Source organism: the organism of the source record quoted next, unplaced genomic scaffold (assembly GCF_019419815.1).
Source record: "Pyrus x bretschneideri cultivar Hongxiangsu unplaced genomic scaffold, Pyrus_bretschneideri_v1 Contig14, whole genome shotgun sequence".
Lineage (NCBI taxonomy): Eukaryota > Viridiplantae > Streptophyta > Magnoliopsida > Rosales > Rosaceae > Pyrus > Pyrus x bretschneideri.
The window spans coordinates 5,875,985-5,880,922 of NW_025999435.1; the positions used below are offsets into that span (position 1 = coordinate 5,875,985).

The 4,938-nt window shown below is 34.6% G+C and overlaps 1 pseudogene; it reads right to left on the minus strand.

Moving 5' to 3' along the window:
• Positions 1–2,612: 2,612 nt before the first annotated feature.
• LOC125475330 lies at positions 2,613–3,419 on the minus strand (annotated as a pseudogene).
• Positions 3,420–4,938: the final 1,519 nt, after the last annotated feature.

A 4,938-nucleotide genomic window follows, 5' to 3' on the forward strand; every position in this document is an offset into this window, starting at 1 on the left:
AAATAATTTATATTATTTTTGAAGTGAAAAATAAACACTATTTATGAATCTACAACAAAAATTTCACATTATTTGTGAAACTGAATCAAAATCAACACATTATTTCTAAAACTATAGAAAATAACCCACACTATTTCTGAAATTGAACTAAAATATCACACACGATTTCTGGAACTACAACAAAATAACGACATACTATTTCTGAAGCTAACTCACACTATTTTTGAAACTTAAGCAAAATAATCCACATTATTTCTGGAACTACAACAAAATAACCCACACTATTTTTGAAATTATTACAAAATAACCACACTATTTCTGAAACTTAACCAAAATGATCCACATTATTTCTGGAACTACAACAAAATAACCCACACTATTTTTGAAATTATTACAAAATAACCACACTATTTCTGAAACTTAACCAAAATAATCCACACAAATTCTGGAATTACAGCAAAATAACAACACTATTTCTGAAACTTAACCAAAATAATCCACATTATTTCTGGAACTTAAACAAAATAACTCAGACTATGTCTGGAACTACAGAAAAATAACCACACTATTTTTTAAACTTAATCAAAATAATCCACATTATTTCTGGAACTACAATAAAATAACCCACACAATTTTTGGAAAAACAACAAAATAACCACACTATTTCTGAAACTTAAGCAAAATAACCCACATTATTTCTAAAACTAAACCAAAATAATTCATACTATTTCTGAAACTACAGCAAAATAACTCACACTACTTATGATCGGTCACTAAAATGCGTCGAGGGTTGAATTCCATCTTGCTTGTGAAATCGGGCCCAATTATCTCGAAAGTGGTCCATCCACTCCTCAAGAAATTTTTCTAGGTGACGGGTACATTTACTGAGCTTGAGTTCCCCTCTAGTTAAATGATGCCACAGATCTATACAGGAGCTAGTAGGTAGAAATATTGCTAAAATATTTAGTTTGGGTGGTTATTGTTACTTTATTATCGAGGATGGTAAGTTAAAGAAATATAGGTGTCATTTGTGCAATTTTTTTAAAAATCTAATTAAATAAGACCCTACGCATAGAGGATTTAAAATGGCCCTTGGCCTAACAGTAATTTGAAAGTAAGAAATCAACAAGGATATGAGATTCGTACCTCTATGTTTCAGTTTTGCTTTGAGAATGTTTTGCATTTCTTCTGCAAATGGCAATTTTGCTTTGAGAAATTCCTCATTTGTTGTGCCAACGTATGGTTCGAAAATGAGAATCCAAATTCAAATGGAATTTAATTTGACCTTTTAAGTTTTGTGAAATGGGATTTGTGATTGTGGAATTGTACGATTGCAAGTGGTCTAATATCCTAATTGATAAAGTGTTGAATTTCCACGCATAGGTTCGAAAATTTCATTTTTCTAAATTATTATAGTAACTCACACCCTTTCTTTAATAATCATAACTTAAAAAAAAAATTAAAAAATTAAAAATTAAAAATTGCATGACTTGCATGCTCTGTGCCTTAATGGTGGTTATGAAAACGGTTGTATGACTTGAATGCTCTGCATTAATGGCAGTTAAAGAAATTGTACTACTTCGAAGTTACCGTTTGATGAAAGCGGCTGGTGCTCCGCCTTAATGGTGGTGAGATATATATGGTACATCTCAATATTTGTGAATTGGCTAAGGGATTGGTTTAGGCTCTATTAGGAGTAATTATGAAGGAAAAAAAAAACAATTTTATTAAAGATTGGGCTTCACTTCGGCCCATGTTTTTAATGTTCGTAGAGCTATTTTATGAATAGTTTTTTTTTTTTTTTTTTATGATTAAATATCAAGCCTTTTTGATTAAATAAAAGTTTATGATAGTTTTTGGTTAAGAAAAAGTTGGTCCAAACTTTTTTTTATTAAAGCTCCCTATTACTTAACTAGGATAGTTGATATTCAAACATATAACAAAAAAGGTAAGATACGTAAATCACTGATTCATTGTGCATGCTTTGTTTTAGAATGCAGTATAATTTAAATTGTAAGATGAACGATGAACATATACTTGAATCAACATATAAGAGCCTAAAGAGGAAACGATGTTGATTCATCAGGCTTAGATGATAAAACAAATTCTAGTTGAAGAATCTAAATGAAAAATGATGTGATATCCAAGTGGTAACTGCGATAATGTTTATATATATCTCAACAGATCTTTTTTTGTAGGTTAAATGACTTGCTGAGTATCCTCCTTTGGACTTTCTTAACTAGGGAAATTGTGTAGCTAGTGTTGCATGGTTGATTAGTCCTTAAACGTCCACTTTTTCCGCTTAATACATAAGGAAAGTATGTAAAAATATAGCTTTCTTAATTAGGGAAATTGTGAAGCTATAGTTGCTTGGATGATTAGTTATTAACTTGTTACAAGTACTTTGTTACATAATGCACACCATTACATGTGCTGCCAAAGACGTGATTTTTTTAAAGCAAAACTAACTTTTTATCGATGATCAAGCAATACAATACAAAACAGCCCAGATGATATCCGGTAGTTGATCAAACAAGAAGAAAATAAGAACTCAAATAAAATGACAACTTGGTCAACTGATGTGCCACAACCTTATTGCATCGTAAGTCTTATTGTAAACACTAGCAGATATATATGCCTTGTAGCAAGGAAGCACATACATGTTTCAATCATGGGCAGAAGACAACCTTGTAGTTAGTTCCACCAGGACATGTAAATGTACTGGTTTGGTCATCCTTAGGACAACTATAAGCATCCGGGCACCGACTCTTAAAAAACTTAGAGAAGTCTGTAGGGCCACAATTTCCAGAATTGCAACAATATTGATCAGTCTTGAACACAGTGCAAGGGTTGTTGCACCCTCCTGGAGCCCTTAGTTGGTTAGGGCACTGCCTATTAATACCAGCCGTGCACCTAATCCCCCTAGTGCACCCACCAGACGTGGGACTAAAGTCCATAGGTACATTAAACCTATCAACAAGAGAGATGTCAAAGAAATCCAAGTTGTTAAATTGATTAAGGGCATATTCAGCTAGGGTGTTTGGTGGTTGACCGTAGCCTTGGCATTGGAGGACACCCCCACAATCACCAGTTTGGCATTTGCCATGTCCTGCTCCATCGAAGTTGCATCATGTCCGACCCCAAATGTGAGCCCCTTTGGTATCGGCACTCACATCTAAGGCCTAGGATCGGCCTTTGCCGAGTTGGCGGCCACCGCCTGGCATAACAGCTGCCCATACAGTGTAGGCACAATTGTTTTGGATGTCAAATCGAGCTGCATTGGTTGATGCAAAGAAGAGAATGGCACATAGGATGGAGAAAACTAAAAGGCTTTTAAGGAGGCTCATTGTTGGTGCTAAGCGATACCAAAATTTGTAGATTGGTTTTTTGTATGGTTGTGTTTTGAATTCTAAGGTGGCTCATGAAGTTATATAGAGTGCATTAGTAGTACATATGTGACGTCAGTTTATTAGCTCAACATTTCTGCCGAGGCCCACTGCTTCAAGTTTCCACAAGAAAAATGTGAGACTTTTCCAATAAATGATAAATATCTCCAATTTTCTCTTTCTATACTATATCTTTTCAGTATTACTTTTTATTGAATAAATCAAAGAAGAAGTTATGTATAAAAATTTATAAAAATGCATACGAAAATAAAAAAGGTGAATTTTTGCTCACTATTTCACAAGTGGTGGTAATCGTTTCCATCATACTTATTATTATTGGATGAGTTTTAATATTTAGACTTATATCTATTTATTACATAAATTTCGAAATTTATATTCATATAACGGTAAAATTGTGACCATGACCATCACTTAAGGGCAGTGCGAAAAATATTTCTTTTGTTTTGGTAAACTAAATCAATGAAACACGAGTTCTTAATTGTGGAATAGTTGCTTAGATGAAAATGCTTCTACAGTAATGAGGAATGACTAGAAACAGATTTTTCCAAAATCAAATCGTAAAATGTAGCCAAACTTACCCAGTTTGCAATCAGTTGGAATATATACGCTTATTCTTTACATATTACAGAGAATTTAATTAAAATTATTAATTATAGGGTTCTAAGTTCAAAGTATTAGTTTGAATTACAATATTTGTATATGAAGGTGTTTGGGAATCAGCTTTACCTAGTTGTTGAAGATTGTACTGATTAGAATTTGTGGTTTCTTAACTTATTATTAATTATAGGGTTGTAAGTTCAAAGTATTAGTTTGAATTACAATATTTTTATATGAAGGTGTTTGGGAATCAGCTTTACCTAGTTGTTAAAGATTGTACTGGTTAGAATTGGTGGTTTCTTAACTTTCAGCCATCGCTGAGAATCTGGTCACCCTCTTCTTAATTAGTTCTAGACTTGGAGTAATGGGGTTTAGTTATACATTACTAGGCACACAACATTGAGTGGTGTGAATCTCTTGATTGATGTGCTCCGGCCACAAAGGTCTGGAGTGGATCGCCTTCCACCTAGGCAAACAACATCGGTGATGGTTAGGCTCGACAAGAGGCCTTTTACCACGATCGGCTGCAGAAGGATCAACCTGGTTAGCCGCCTCAGGCACAGCTGGAGGGTTATTAATGGGAGGGGGGGTTTAGTTGGTCGAGGGCAAATTGTTAGCAGGATTTCTTCGCTGTCTTCATCCTAAAATAAGAGTTGTTAGTATTCGGAATCTAGTCAAAGAAAAAGTTGCCAGCAACATGATTATACCTTTTCCTCCAGAATGATCGTCGTAGCTGTCTTTGGGTCAGGGATGGAATTCCTTTTGGCCGAGGGAGTCGTTTTCTTCGTGGTGGTAGTCATCGGGCTGGTTTCAACATGAGCAGCTGCCGATGCTAAAATCGCAAGCCACTTAGCAACTGGATTGACGATCGGCTCAATTGTCATGTCTACTTATACTGCGAACGAAGCCTCGACGAAAGAATGAGAGGGAGAAA